Consider the following 15,142-nt stretch of genomic DNA (forward strand, 5'->3'; position numbering starts at 1 on the left):
AAGTACCTGACCTTTTGTATCCTCCCCCCTGACCACCACACCTCTGCCTACTTCTGTCTGCCCACCAGCTTCCCTACCTCAACATAGGGTACAGGTCTATTCCTAATTCACATCAGTTATCCTTCTGTGCAGATGCTTCATTTTTCTCTCCTTTCACCATCTGCTGAGATTTTTGGCTTTCAACACTGGGAACGAACCCCCCATAACACTGTGTGTCAGACAGTAACTTAACAGCACTAGTTGTCAGGTCAGTCTGCCCAGCATTTGAATACAAGGTGAACATGAGTGCAATGACGGACATTGCTTCTATGTGCCAATTTGATTAGACTCAACACACTGCACTGACAACTGGCAAGGGCGATTACTTAATCAATAAACCACGACAGGCTGTGATACATTGAAATTAAATTACAGGAAGTATGGTGTGTTATCTGTCCAACACACAGATAGTCAGCTTTTTGTTTGCTTGTTGCGTACAGAGTTCCATTTGTAACTCAGGTCTGCTGAGATAGAGGGTCTGGTTTACCTACTATAGTTTACTGCTTATTCATAATCTACCTAATACCCATTTTAGTCGCTTCTTGTAAATGCTCAATTCTCAACACCACAGCTCATAATAAAATGAAACTGGAGGAAAAGGAAACAAACAGATTTTGAGGTAAAGGCATTAAAATGCTCATTAATCAAGACTAAGTAGTTTGAAGGAAATCAAGTTGTCAGAATGCATGAATAGCCAAAATAAAGCTTGTTCATCAAAACATTTTCCTTCGGGGGACCATGACCCCTGACCACCCCCCACTTGGTTACCTTTTCTGTTTGGATGGCAACTAAAATATGCTTGCGGGAAACACTGATGATGGATTTTATTACTTATGGTTTGACAAATGATAGGCTTTTATGTTTTATATTGAAATCAACATCACATTTGGAGAGTAAGCATAATAAGAGAGTAACTATCCAACAACAAAAATGCTTTCTTTTGTACTGACAAGTTACTACTATTATTGATTGTTTGATTTTATTTGTCCGGCTTACCGCCCAGACTAGCCCTTGTGTAAATAGTCCTCCTGACACGAGCATCTAAGTTCTATTATGGTTTGTGACAAACTGCTGTACAAGCAGACTGCAACTTCCTCCTCGTTTCCTGTTACTTCCATTTGATAAGCCAGGTCTGTTCTAATTAGCTATCTTACAAGTCTATATTGTGAAAATACCTTTTTCGTCTCTCAGGGTTAGTGTTCTTCAAACCCATCTCTCTCTTCCCTCTTATGTCCTCCTTGTATCATGCATCCCTCTTCTTCTTTCCCCCCTTTTATCCTCCATTTCCACTCATTCTGCCCCTTGGGATGTCAACACAGCTGCCATTGCTAAGACAATCCTGTGGCGACCGTGAAGTTTTTTTCCCCTGCCCTGTATGTTCATTATTATAGTCGTCTACTGAAAAACAGCCACCCCAACATGTACGCATAGTTACACAGCAATTTAGAATGTATCTTCCTAATACACATTTGTAATGCATTTATCAAGCCATTAAGGAACAGGAATTTCCTAGTCTCACACTAATTGTCCACAAAATAAACTATTAATCATTAAATAGGCACCATTATTCTCTGAAAATGACAAATCTACAAAGTTTGTGTTTACTGTGTGATCAATCTCCATTGTATTTACTTGTTTTAAGGAAAGTGGGCATGCTGTGCTGAGGAAATGTGCTTTACCTCATCAGTTGAACTGGCAAATGGCCAAGCCCTTCCTGAGCTTGTAAGGATGAACGCTTCCACTGAAGGAGACACTGGGCCTAATGTCTTATTCTCAAAATTCCTAAAACATCTAGGTTCAGCATTACTTAACATTTTAAGTCCATGCCAGCTGATGGAGTTTAGTAAATTATCTGTTTTACATAATGCTGTTTTGTTGTCACTGTGTTTGAGAGCTTGGCCATATGGACATTGATGCACAGACTTTAACTCCTAGGCTTTCAAGGGAAAGTTTGCCTAACTCACTGGGTTTGTTTTCTACTTGATCAGAATTGATTTGTTTCCCATCGGCGCAAATGCACGCGCAATAACTGTAAAAATCTTGGTTAATCCTTTCAAATAAGCCAGTGGAATCATTTAAGCTGTCAGGGGGGTGCGAAAGGTAATGCATCCTGTTTCATTCTGGGTATTTCCATAATGAGAAGTTAGAATGTGCCTGCCACAGCTTCCCCCGAGGGATCCTGCCAGTAAAACACAGCTTGTTGTCTGAGGCAGGGGTTGGTGTTCAGGGAGGAGCAGTGTACCTTGGCACTGTCACATTTCTCAGACATGCACTCTCTTGTCATTTTTTCCTGTTTTTCTGTCCCTCTACCATTCTGTATGTCTCTCACTCCGTGTTCCTCCTCACTCCGTTTCTCATTCAGATTCTCCTTTTCTCTGTTTGGCTACATCCGTGTTTAACCACCCTCCGACTCTTCTCCCTGTAATTTAACGGCGGAATTGCTTTTTTCGTTTGATGCCAGACAATGAAAGAGCCAGCCAGCCAGAGAAATTTTATTACTGTGGTAATGCCTTATTTCTTACCATCTATGCACTTAAAACTTTTTTCTATTTTCTGCTGTTGCTGGCTGGTTTTGCGGCATTTAAACATTTGAACCACACAGTTTGCCTATTTCATTTGTCAAGTGTTACTAAGTAATGGCCCTGTGGCTGTGGTGACGGTCTAGGTAGGGTTTGAATAACAGATTTTGTGTCTGAAACAAATGAATGGCTCCACCAGAGTCACAGGTTTTCTTCAAATGCAAATGAAGCAAAAAGGTTGGTTTTCTTGCTTGCCTCTGCATTACAGCACATTGCATGTCTTGAGTCCCTGGCCTTTGTTTTGTGTCCAGATTGACAGTTTTCATCCTTTGAATCAGTGCTAATGTCATGAGATTGGCATTCGAATTACACGTGGGATGGAGATAATTAGGGGAATCTTATTATTTCTACTAGATGTGGCCAATAGATGTAGCCTCACTGCATATCAATGTATAGACTTGCACTGTTTTGAATGGTAATCATAAATGGCATTTTGTTATTATATAGGACTTGGGAAATAAGCACGTATCCCAGCTTGGAAAGATAACTCACTATTTGACCTTTTTAGAGTAAGGAACTGGTGGGGTTTCCATCCATAGCCTTGCAATAACCTGATCCTGAAGTTCATTGCTCACAAAATGAGTATGATTGCCCACAAAAGATATGTAATTTGACAGTGTACCACCTGGAAATAACCTTGCTACAGAGAATACATGATTTGCCAGTGACAGGCTGAATTATATGACATCACATGTCTGCTAAATTAACATGTCATTCTCTCTCAATACGGACCTGTCCATGCTCAGGCATTACAGCCATGGTTTGCCCTTATTGCTCATCCAGAACACTGCCAGTTTATTTTAAGGCATCCATGCATCGACTCAGGGTGGCTTCAAAACAAGTTTTCTACTTCACTGGGTCCCTCCATGCCACTCATGTAGCTCTACATGTCCGCAGAACTTAGAATTACAGGAGAACAGAGATCTCGGCACCCCAGCGATGGTGAGTGGACATGACAGGGATTTGGCTGCTCATTCGGTCAGACGGTGGAAACTGATGAGGGATATGATATGTCATTGTCCACCTCATGCATTTAATGCCCTAGTGTAGCCCCTCAGAGCTGTAGCTGACACGTGGTCAGCATAGTGAGCTGGCTTGTGTCTCGACCTGGTGTCTTAAACCGATGGTAGACAGTGTGATAGGTAACATGACTGTGTCTGTGATTAAGCTTGACAGACTAAACAAACCTCACATCAGCTTGATGTGGGTGCTCTCCTGTTGAGGAACAGCCGCTATGATGTGATGAAAGACGTAATTCATGCAGGTCAGGAAATATCCATAAGCTTTCATGCAGGTAGACGAGATAGTGTACGCCTATAGTTGACAGTGATTATGTCTTGTGTGTTTAAGTGGCTCGATTGGAATGATTGGTCAGTACATTATCCTGATTTGTAGAGGGGGCAGTGTAGCTCCGCAAGACGGTATGCTGCCATTACAGCATATGGGTTTCACTAACAGCTGAGGCTGTTGGATGGACTCCTAACCCATTCTCTCCCTTCCCTTCTGCTTCTTCATTCCCTCTAGCTACTATTCATGTTTCACCCCCTTCTCCCTTTCTTTTTCTCCTCTTTTAAACTGCCTCACGTTACATCCTCTTAGTGATCCTTACCTCTCCGCTTGCCATCCATCTTTTTAGTAAGTTTCAAGGATTTACACTTATTCGGTGATTCTGACACCCATGATAAAATGGGTCTCCTATGTATGTGTATTGCTTCATCCCCCAAAATCACCTTCATGTTCCAAAAAAGACACAATATTTAAGGGGAAACACTTGAGTTTGTTGCCAATTCTTATCTAATCTGAATGTTTGTATGCTACTGCACTGAGAATGCCTGATCTGTGCTGCCAGTAGACCTTAATAGACCTATGCTCTCACATATTAGTTATCCTCACAGCAAGGTCTCTGATAAAATGTATCTTTTTCTCAAACACCTGGTGGCAAATTGCACCGTGTCTTGAAGTTTTTTTGAAGACTTCATTGATAATCTCTAAATATTTTAGTCCTAAGTATTATATGATGGAGAAATATGTTGTTGTGAAGTGTTATTTTTTCCCCAACGGCATTATCTCAGAAGTGGTTTAATAGAGCCTGATGCCTTCTCTCCCTTCTCAGCTGTCGTAGCGTGAAGCACAGGTGAAGTTTACTGTGACTGTGAAGTGAATTGATCTTCCCTAACCCTCATCTTGAGTGCTGTGGAGTTTGCTAAGTGGCAAAACTTTGTAGCCTTGAATTAGTCTTGCAAGGTAGACGATCCTACAAGTTGATCACAGTGTGAGACATGTCTGGCCACCCTCTGATAGGAGGGTATGATTGAGACGAAAAGCCCGATGCTGCTATCAGTTTTGGAGGTTGATCTTTGGGAGGGCTTCTGTTGGTGAAGCAAGCAACAGGCGCTGCAGTCATGCAGCAGAATTACAAACGGTAGTTATGGAGCATCATTGTTTTGTGTTGATACAACCACAACATCTGTCCAAGCAGAACTCGAAGTCTTAAGTGAATTAAAAGAACAACAAATGACTGCACGTATCCTTCTTGCAAAGAAGGTAAGCGTCACTGACTCACATGTCAACACTAGTTACAAGTTAGCCAGTGACCAGCCTGTAATTCCTGCCTGCCTAACAACCTCAATGGGTAAACATTTACTATAATTAGGGCTGGGTATCGTTAAAAAATTTTCAGTACCGATACCTTGAATTCGATACCGGTTCCTGAACAATACTTTTTTTGGTACTTTACTCTCTCTGTTATACCAAAAATGTAATTTCAGTTGTAAAAATGTAATTTCAGTTGTAAAAAATAAGTCCAAACTTCTCAATTTCAACATTGTTATTTATTTAGAACATTTTTACCACACAAAATATAACCCCTCCCTACCGCCCTCTCCCCTCCCAAACCCGTCCCTACAACCTCCAACCTGTCACAGTCTGTCACCACCAGGGGATAGCGTGAGAACGCTGTTGTGTGTGTCTCGGAGGAAGCACATGTATATATGTACTGTATATCCTTCCCAAGATCTAGGAGTCGTAGCAGCGAGGTTAACAATGAACGCGGTCACTGCCCTTTGGCACTTACTGACTCTCTGGCGGGGTAATGACGTCTTCTGCGCCAGGGTGAAGGGTGTAACCTCTGCGGCTCTCACTGTGACACGAGGGCGGGTTGAGAGTGGGACAGGGTGACCTGTCAATGAAAGCAAGAGTGTAAACAACACGACTCACGAGCTGATGATAATGATAACGCTAGTAAAAATGCTAAGCTAACGTCAGCCAAGACAATGAAAAAAGCCCAGTTATCTCCAACAACAACTTATTTAACTAGCTAATTAATTACCTGAACATGTCAATGAAATTGTCAATGCCTCACTTAAAGTTTCGTTGTCCACGGAGGGTTCAACTTCTTCGGCGCTGGCTGCAGGCTAACGTTAGCTGCGGCTGCTGCGGGGGACTTGGGTTTCAGGCTATCAAATACGGTAGGCTACACTCTTCAGCTTTTAGAAATATTCGTGTTTGACCAGGCGTTTCCTCAGGTTAGACATGTTGCCATGGCCAGCTTTGCATTTCGCATCAGAAATATTGCAGCGAGCGTTGTCTGCGTCGTTTTGAAAAGTGTAACCACACTTGGGGCCGCTTTCGGCTCACCATTGCCCTGACAACAAGCAACAAGCTGCAGGGGTAACGTAATCTTGCTCTTGTAGTCTTGCTCTTGTAGTCTCGCTCTCTCTCTTTCTCTCTACTCTCTCACCCAGATGTGCTCCCAGGTACCGAAATTTGGCACCGATTGATTTTACGTTAATCGGTACTTGGTAGTACTGATGTAATTCGGTCGGTGCCATAAAAGTATCGAAGTTCGGTACCCAGCCCTAACTATTCATTTAAAAAAATATATATATTACAGCAAGGAGTGATTTCCATGACAAAATGCTGAAACATGCATACATGTGGCACATTGATTGGCAAGGCGGCAATACCCTTGGTTGAAATTGTTGTCAGGGAGAGGCAGGCTGGCTTATGAGCCTTGCCTTGAGTGGCAAAGACCTAAATGCACATAAAATGATGTCAGATTACTTTTGTAATCAAATGTTTGGTTTCTCCCCTCCTGGAGATGGTGGAAATTGTGTACTGCATTATGATGATAATTTACCAAGACTAGAGCTGGTCTACTCAGCCAGTGGCGGATGGGGATCGGGGATGGGGGATGGGGGGGGGGGTGCACTGTTTGCCTCAGCGCTGCCACATAGCGTGACCTTAATTATTCCATATTGTCATTACAGTTTCACATGGCACATGTTGAGTCTGACCATTTCTGCCACATTTTATTAATAATGCATCTCTCTGTTGCACAGAACAGATTGATGCTAGGTTGCTTTGACATATTAAGCAACTGACATTTAAATTCCTTCAACTTGAAGTCATAATTATCTGTTGGATCTGGATGGAAATGACGTGCCTGACACTGTCATCTCATTGCAAATAAATGGCAGTGGGACCTGTATTTGCCCATTTCTTTACCCCTCTCTCCGCTTGCATTTCTGCCCCCATATCTCAATATAGTCCTCCCACTGTGCTCTCTTTACCACTTCTCGTACACTTTACCTTCTCCCTGCTGAATCTTGTCTCCCGTTTTCTCTTTCTTTACAATCTCTTCCCCTCCCGCTTGTGTCCCACACTCTCGACAGCCCACTCTCCCCTCCTCTCACTCTGTCTTTTTGCCTTGGGCATATAAAGTGAGTGGCAGAGTTTTGCTTTATCCCCGTTACTCAATGCTCACACAGTTGCCTCTCATTCGAAGTGTGTTTTAGCTTGAGTGGATCATCCACCTTCCCTGCCTGGTACTGTTGCGAGTTGTGTCTTGGCTAAGTCTAAGCCAACCAATTAAAAGATGATTAGTGTCAAGTTACAGCAACTGTAGACTATTGTCTCTGATGTGGATACCAGTGGACATTTGACATGGCCTGTGATTTAGTTGTACTTGGACTACTTTATAAAAACATAACCTTAGTTACTAACATGTCATGTCCAGACGGTGAGATTATAGTCTAGGTCAAGGGCGAGGCAAGGAACAAGAGAATGTAGAGGAGTTGTTCAAAACTGATTTTTAATCATTGTGTACTTCTTGCCTGTGCTTGTGGAAGAAGTGGAGGAAGGTTCAAAGGGGATAGACCTAATGCGAGACCAACTTGAGAGCAGTTCAATTTATCTAGTTGTAATCTCATCTAAATGCATAATTAAAACAAATTACACCCCACACAATGTAACGGGGGAAAGATTTAGTGTCCCCAAGGCTTTGGGTATATTTACAGCCACCATAAAACACTGGTTTGTCAGTAACGGCCTGTCAGGCGGCTTTTCCCAGACCTGGCCCTTGATCTCTTGCTGTTGAAGTCTAGCCTTTTTGATTGGCTTTGCTGGCAGGTAGATCAGATGCGCTCCCCTTGCTACAACAATTACACCGGCTAAGGAATGCTTTGGCTTCCAAATGTAGAAATTGAGTGATACCAAGACTGAAATAAACCTCTCCCCTTTTTTCGCAATCTTAAGGGTAAATGAACTGAACTCAAGGGAGACTTGCTGCTTTTGTAAGCTTGTTTCTGCTGCTTTTAATATTGGGTGCATACATTGGCAAGTATGGCAACCTTTGTCTCTCCAGGTTAATGCATATGCATTGCTTCAGCTAATATTTAAAGGTAACATGTCTGAGTCATCTCTCTCTTTCCTCTTGTGGTGTGAGGCACAATGTCTTGTCACATGGGCCAGCCGCAATACTGATTAGTGAAGTATGCAATTTGCCTTGCAGCCAAACATGCTCTCTGTTTTTGCCCTGGTTCACTTAATTCCTCCTAAATTCCCTTTTGTGCACGCAGGGCAGATGTGACGCTGCAGTGCAGTTTCATTAGTCTTGCATCTCTCTTTGTTTTGAGTTGGAGTTTATGTATTACTGCTGAGGACTGCTAAGATGCAGCTTAGAAGTTAAACTGAAAATTATTGAGATAACCGTTTGAATTGATCTGGTTTCACTATAACAGCTACTAGGGTTGTCAAAAGTATTGATACTTAGATATGTATCGATACTAAAAATTTGAAACTGATACAATACTCATTTGCAACAGTATCGATACCAGCAGTGCTTTCTCTTAATGAAAAATCAAACATATTATTTCTCCGCCTCCACTAGCCACACACACACACACACACACACACACACACACACACACACACACACACACACACACACACACACACACACACACACACACACACACACCCTGCACCGCTGCCCACTGCCCACAGCCCCTCCTCTCACTAGTAGCAGTCAGCTGGGTTGTTGCGTCAGTCAGCAAACAATGCTACAGAGTGGTGCTGACGAAGGGGGGCAACACGTCAAACTTGCCAGTCTATGTAAAGAATTTCGAGAGGTTAGCGAAAGCTGCCGTTTCAACATCACTGAAGTATTAAACATTTATCATAAACGTTAACGTACCCTGCACATCATCTGTTTTAGTTTAGCTAGCAAGTTTAGCTACAGAGCTAGCTAACGTTATCAAGTAGGTTTGCCAGATGCCCGGTTTTCGACCGGACTGTCCGGTTTTCAGATGCATTGTCCGGGCCCGGTAAGAAGGCTTGACCGGACATTGAAATGTCCCATTAAAATCATTCTGTCAATAATAATCCACTAACTCTAGCCCTGCTGATTTTTCCCTGTCATTGGTGGGTATCTGTTGCTTCAACAAGCTAAAAGTGTTCTGATAGGCTGATGACTAGAACATGAAAATATTTTTAAAAAAAAGATTGAAAATTCATTTTTTTCACCTGTGGTATCGAAAATGGTATCACATATCGATATTTTCCTGGGTATTGTATCGAAGTTAGAAATTCTAGTATTGTGACAACCCTAACAGCTACGCAACTTGCTTGTGAATAACAGTATTTTCCGTAAGTGCCGGCTGCTGGCCAGATAGTCTATTACTGACTCCTTTCCAGTCATCCATCTGGCTAGTTTTTTAACTGTAATCTTTGTTTTTAATATGGACAATTCTCCTGAATCTGATCTGACTGTATTGATATAAGGAGCCTGGTATTTGCACAGCAGACAGACATACAGTTGGTTTCACTTGCTTTTATTGCTATGGCAGTGTGATAGAATAGAGCCCCGGTTGCATCTCATCCAATCTGACAGCTGCATCAAACTAGCCAGCGATGGCTAGAATAAGACCGGACTCTAATGTTTTCTTAGAAAATAGTACAGATGTTGTAATAAACAAGTCATAAAACTGACTAAAAGTACACTGAAAGTATTTCTACATTTTTAGTGTAGTTATATTCCATTTCTGCTCTCAATTATTTACCTGTGCTCAATTCTCAACACCACAACTCATAGTTGATCTGGAAAGTAAACAATACAGTTTGTGAGTTAAACACAAATTAAGTGACTCAATAATTGAGATGTGCATTTTGATTGGAATCTAACCCTAACCCTGATTAGATATAAAGACAACAACATATGGCCACAAAAAAAACAAATCCCTGGGATTATGGAAAAAAAAATCCTTGGGATTATCCCTCTTTGGCTGGCTACTCAATGTGCTTGTAGGAAACACTGGAATAACACTGATCACATCAATGGCTACGTCTGGGTTTTTTTTCATTAACGTCTCATGTCTAATCTTGTCGGTCATGAAAGGGTTGTTGGTGCGTTGCACTTTGAGGTGTAAATCCAACAGGGTAAATCCAGGAATCAACCACCTGATCTGTTATATCCCTGAAAATGAGATGAGTGTGTGTATGTATGTATGTATGTATATATATTTACAGCTCTGAAAATTAAGAGACCACTGCAAAATTATCAGTTTCTCTTGTTTTACTATTTATAGGTATGTGTATGAGTAAAATGAACAGTTTTGTTTTATTCTATAAACTACTGACAACATTTATCCCAAATTCCAAATAAAAATATTGTCATTTAGAGCATTTATTTGCAGAAAATGACAACTGATCAAAATAACAAAAAAGATGCAGTGTTTTCAGACCTCGAATAATGCAAAGAAAACAAGTTCATATTAATTTTTAAACAACACAATACTAATGTTTTAACTTAGGAAGAGTTCAGAAGCAAAGAAGAGCCAGGCTGAGGTTTGCAAAAGATCATAAGGATTGGACCGTAGAGGACTGGAGTAAGGTCATTTTCTCTGATGAGTCCAATTTTCAGCTTTGCCCAACACCTGGTCGTCTAATGGTTAGACGGAGACCTGGAGAGGCCTACAAGCCACAGTGTCTCGCACCCACTGTGAAATTTGGTGGAGCATCGGTGATGATCTGGGGGTGCTTCAGCAAGGCTGGAATCGGGCAGATTTGTCTTTGTGAAGGACGCATGACTCAAGCCACTTACAAGGTTGTTCTGGAAGAAAACTTGCTTCCTTCTGCTCTGACAATGTTCCCCAGTTCTGAGGATTGGTTTTTCCAGCAGGACAATGCTCCATGCCACACAGCCAGGTCAATCAAGGTGTGGATGGAGGACCACCAGATCAAGACCCTGTCATGGCCAGCCCAATCTCCAGACCTGAACCCCATTGAAAACCTCTGGAATGTGATCAAGAGGAAGATGGATGGTCACAAGCCATCAGACAAAGCCGAGCTGCTTGAATTTTTGCGCCAGGAGTGGCATAAAGTCACCCAACAGCAATGTGAAAGACTGGTGGAGAGCATGCCAAGACGCATGAAAGCTGTGATTGAAAATCAGGGTTATTCCACCAAATATTGATTTCTGAACTCTTCCCAAGTTAAAACATTAGTATTGTGTTGTATAAAAATGAATATGAACTTGTTTTCTTTGTATTATTCGAGGTCTGAAAACACTGCATCTTTTTTGTTATTTTGACCAGTTGTCATTTTCAGCAAATAAATGCTCTAAATGAATGGAATTTGGGAGATATATTGTCAGTAGTTTATAGAATAAAACAAACATTTTCATTTTACTCAAACACATAACTATAAATAGTAAAACCAGAGAAACTAATAATTTTGCAGTGGTTTCTTAATTTTTTCCAGAGCTGTATATATAGCTGTGCCACAAGGAAATAAGGTTGTATAGTGAAAAAGGTGCTAATATTCACACTATATAGCCTAAGCGTTGTTTTCTGTGTGGCATTTCAAAGCCCTCGGTAGTTATTGTTAATGGGCCTGACCTTATTGAAATTTACTGAGTTGTTGATGATATGCATGGCTGGGAAGGGTCGTTGAGCTACACTAGAGATTTATCTCCTGTCGCTCTGTCCTGCTTTGTCACTGTATGTTGGCTGGAAGTGGGAAGGAATGCACACAGGCAAGGAGAATAGGCAAAGGATCCAGTGATTTGTTTCATTTACATATGAGCCAGTGTCTTTCAAGTTGCTGGTGGCTTTCAATGGTTTGCCTGTTTGTTCTGATATGTTGGTTGTATATGAAGGAATGACATTCACTATTAGGCACCATTGATCCTTTTGATGTTTTAAATCCTGTTAAAAAATACTGCTGACAAAAATATGCATTATTGCAGTCAGTGCTCCATACTAATATAAAATGTCTGTTATAATCTGGGAAACAATAATAGCATCTCATTTCATCAATCTGACTTGAAGCTGGGCCGTTTTAAAGGATAATTCCAGCCACAGTGAATGTTAAGACCATTTTTCAGTGTGTCCTCTCTCCTAAAAAAAAAAAAAAGGATTTTAACATGCTGTTATCAGAGATGCACTTCATGTCACTTATTTCCCTAGTCCTAGATGCCATTTACTTTCTACTCCAAAGGATATCAAAACCATGATTATGAAATTGCTAACTAAATGCTTGTTTTTTCTAGGCCTTGCCAAATATAGCATTTAAACCCACAACATTGTTTTGTGTATGTAAAGGATTTCCTATCCAAATACATGTCAACATTTTTGACTTAATATCCACATTTAGAAACCTCACATTGGATAAACGGGGGAAGAGTAGGCATGTCTATGACGTTAGGCGAAAATGTTAGCATTGGAACAAGGAAGTGGGCAAAACACTGTAGTGGCATAGCTGTATCATCGGAGCAATGTCGGATAATGAAAATAAAAAATGAAACATACCTCTCCAAATACTAATGTGACTAGCTCAGCCAGTTTCACCCAAAACTGTAATCCTTTGCTCATACTTTTATGTTTACATTGGAGGTCCTTCCTCCAGACAGCCATTCTCACCAATTGCTAATATCCTCTGTGATTACATCCCGCCTCATTTCAAGCCCCTCAACTGAGCACGAGTTTGTCCACCTGAAAGTAGTTCATAGAAATTGATTAGAATAAGGTGCAGAGTAAGTTATTATTTTTTTCTTCGACATGTAGACGCACAAATCACTCTGACCTAATGATAATTAAAATCTTGTTTCTTGTCTGCTGTGAGACCCATTCAAAATGGAGAAAATACAGAAAAAATCTATTAAACATCTGTGAAATCCCTTCAGCTACAGGTGGCCATAGAAAAAACATCCAAGGAATTTCATAATTGAGAAACGGCTCTCTGGAAAATGCGCTTAACAATCACCATAGCTGGAATTATCCTTTAAAACTGCAAAATAACATGAAAATCCTCATTTAATATGAACTACACTATAAGCACATCTGTTATGGTTTCCTCTTGTTTATTCTCCTTTATGAATCACCTATAGCCTATGAGCTGACCGTCAGGAACTGTTCAGGCAGCAGTACCCTTCAGCTGTTTTACATTCTCTTCAAGGATGCCTGCCAACATCTCAGACCTTTTCCACGGCAGCCAAAGAGAGGCTATTTTTAACTACAGCCTGATCTGGAGAATAAATTCATTGCTCATTGCTGTTGTGTAAGACAGTGGTTCAGCTAGTATGCAATGGCACATTGGTGTGCCTTGGAGTGAGCGCAGGTGCTCCCTGAAATTCTCTAATGATTTGTGTGATCATTAACTTCATTAGAATGCAACCAAATTGCATTTTTATTACGCAACCTTGCCGGGTTAATGAATTTTGAGTATTGTACAACATGTATATGCATATGCTTGCTGTACTTGCATTACTCTGTAATAATTTTTGACCATTCCACATAGTCAATAACATACTCAATGTGGACATTTCAGTATCCTCCAGTACCCCAAAACATTCTCAGACAGTGATAAGATCTTAGGATGCACACTGGGGCTCTTGTGTGTTTGTCTGAGAATGTTCCCGCATTTACTTTGGTTGCTCGCGTATAGATAATGAATTGATGTTTTGTTCACCTTGTGAACCCATTTCAAATCTCTATTTCCTGTTTGTCACAATGGAATATCCCCTGACATTTCACCAAGCCACACTGATGTGCATTTTTATCTTGGCTGAGATCTGACATTAAGGAGAAAGCCTGAAAGATCAAACGAGAAGGTGCGAAAAGGGGGACTGGGAGGATAATGGGAAAGCAACAGTTTAGAGAGAGTAAGTTCATGAAGATCTGGTAAATCAGTCACTAACTCAGTGGAATAGTCAGTTAATTGAGACTGCAGGATCTTGTTCAAGCCACCAAAATGCTCTTTTGAGTCTGAATACATAATCACCTACATTGAATAGATTTGCAGACAGCAGGAAAAAGTTGAATGCAAGTTGTGGTTCATTGTGAAGATAAAAAGAAAATGAAAAATCAGTCTTTTTTTCTGCAGAGAATTTTGGATCTGGGAACAGGTTATTGTAATGCATGAAATAATGATAAATACTGCTAGATTGCAGTACTCAGATTTTCCCTTGTCCTAGAATATTTAAATTTGTATTAATGAACATTTACTCTTCTCCACTATAGCCAGAAGTCAGAGACAAGACTTTGTCCCATCTCCTCTAATATCACACTGATGTGTATCTCAATTGAGAAAGAATTGGTAAAGATAGGGAAGGAAAGTGAGGGTGCCCAATGGGATTAACTGAATATATTCATAATGTTAGGCTATCATAGAAATCATAGAGGGCATCATTTTACATCACAGTAATGATTTGTAGCACTCACCTATGGCCTGTGCTTGCAACCAAATCACTGCTGATGTTCTGTGCTGTCATGTTCCCCATACCATGCTCCATCTCATTCAATTTGTTGAAATGAATACTTGTAGTTACAAGGTACCTGTGAAAGACTGAACAACATCACAGGTAGGACTCTGGCCAGTAAATTGGTTGGCCAAAACTGATGTATAAAATCCAGTGTCTTTGGAAGTGTTGTTTAAATTGCTACAAGTTAGACGATGTATTCTTTGATACTACAACTCTTCTTGTCCTTTTTGTTATCTACCTCTAGGCTGTGCCTTTAGACATTGTTTTCGTTGTCCCCTTAAGGTGAGGTGGTCAGGTTGACTTAAAGCGACTCTGAAGGTCAATGATTGCTACAGTTGGCACGCCAGGCATGGACTGTGATATAAAGTGTCTCTGACAAAAGGTTATATAAAGAAAGATGGCAGAGTTCTCCATCGATTGGGGAAAAATGAAAGTACCTTTATATTCATTTGTGGGGTAATTCACTTCTTCCAGAGCTTGGCGG

At 40.8% G+C, this 15,142-nt stretch overlaps 1 protein-coding gene across 1 annotated transcript in view; it reads left to right on the plus strand.

Moving 5' to 3' along the window:
- ctnna1 (catenin (cadherin-associated protein), alpha 1) overlaps positions 1–15,142 on the plus strand; it is a 114,902-nt gene that overhangs the window by 25,674 nt on the left and 74,086 nt on the right. The window lies entirely within an intron of this gene.

Source organism: Centroberyx affinis, unplaced genomic scaffold (assembly GCF_046629955.1).
Source record: "Centroberyx affinis isolate AG114_WGS23_722 - 3 ecotype Tasmania unplaced genomic scaffold, CSIRO-AGI_Caff_v1 ptg002087l_1, whole genome shotgun sequence".
Lineage (NCBI taxonomy): Eukaryota > Metazoa > Chordata > Actinopteri > Beryciformes > Berycidae > Centroberyx > Centroberyx affinis.